This window comes from Babylonia areolata, chromosome 21 (genome assembly GCF_041734735.1).
Source record: "Babylonia areolata isolate BAREFJ2019XMU chromosome 21, ASM4173473v1, whole genome shotgun sequence".
Classification (NCBI taxonomy): domain Eukaryota; kingdom Metazoa; phylum Mollusca; class Gastropoda; order Neogastropoda; family Buccinidae; genus Babylonia; species Babylonia areolata.
This window is the reverse complement of record NC_134896.1, coordinates 52,103,788-52,105,377: the sequence shown is the minus strand read 5'-3', so window position 1 is coordinate 52,105,377 and position 1,590 is coordinate 52,103,788.

The window sequence follows — 1,590 nt, the reverse complement described above, 5'->3', positions numbered from 1 at the left end:
TTGACCTAAGTCATTCAAATCATTCAGTATTGAGTGTTCTCTCTGCAGGGAGGAGGTGCAAGGGGGCCGGGGGGAGGCCGGGGGTGGGTCCGAGTGGGGCGGGCGGGGGATACTGATGAATCAGTAAACTATGCAGTGATTGTGACGGCACTGGCACGGCCGGATCTGAAGGCCGGGCGATCTCTTCGTCAACTGCAGTCAGTGGGTGTGGTGGAGGTGATGGACTGTAAGAAAAGCGGCGGGGAGATAGAGGAAGAGATAGGGGGGAATTGATAAAGAGAGAGGGAGACTGAAAGAGACTGAGACAGACAGACAGACAGCCGGAGACAGAGAGAGACAGAGAGACACTGACTGAGAAAGAGAGAGAGAGAGTGAGACGGGGGCGAGACTGAGAGAGAGAGTGAGAGAGACAGACAGACAGACAGACACTGAGACACTCGGACAGACCGAGACAGACAGAGATAGAAACAGAGAGAGGCCGGGATGCCGTGTGAAAGAGACTGAAGACCGTCGTGCCGGAAGGGGAATGTGAACAATATCTGATGAGCTATAAACAATCATGAACCAAAGGACTAGGTAAGATACAGAAATAGATATTACAAGTTTTCATCAGCTATTGAATCAGCAATTTCTTCACTCTTAAAGGCTTTATAAAGATATATAGGCATATTTCTAACAACTTGAACGCAGATCGTCAGTACAAGATAACAATAAAACCCGTGATTTTAAATTAAGAGGCATGGGATGTGACAGAGAGAGAGAGAGAGAGAGAGAGAGAGAGAGAGAGAGAGAACACTGAACACTGAACACTTTAATGTCAATAGCTTTACAGCCCTAATGACATGGGGGTTCATAATACAAATAACAACATGCATCAATAGTAATAATATTGATGAAAACGAGAGAGAGAGAGAGAGAGAGAGAGAGAGAGAGAGACTGAGACTGAGAGCCCGAAAGATGTTTGCGGCGTGTGTGAGGGGTGGGGACGTCAGTGTGGGACTCGAAGAATTTCAGGGCGGGCTTAGCCTAAGTTGCTATCACCGCCCACCCCAACACAACAACACCACCAACAACGTATCGATAAGAGAAGAGAGGCCCAAGGTTTAATGCAGCGCGCACAACCTCACTGAGCTGGAGGAGGAAGAGGTTAACCGGGAGGGGTGGGAGATGGGTGGTGGGGGGAGGCGGGGGTGAGCCGGGGGAGGGGGGATGAAGTCAGTGAAGCGATGACTCACTCATTTAGACACTCATGATTGTGCTTGGGCCGCAGGGGGATCGTACCGACTACGTGTTTTGAAGCTGATACTCGGAGTGATGTACCTTGATTGTTTGATTGCTTCACTTGGGGCATGTCAGAGATCTGCCGTCGGGCCGTGAAGCAAATCGTAGTTGAAAATAATGATAGGTGGTGTAAAAACCAAAGGTACCTTAAGATGAAGATAAAACATTTCAAGTCTTAGACTCTTAAGAGCGTAGATACCGATGGACTGATTTTTGTTACAATGAACATATACTCTGGCTGACCAGTCCTATAAAAAAAAAAAAAAAAAAAAAAAAATGATAACTACATTAATATATATATTATAATCA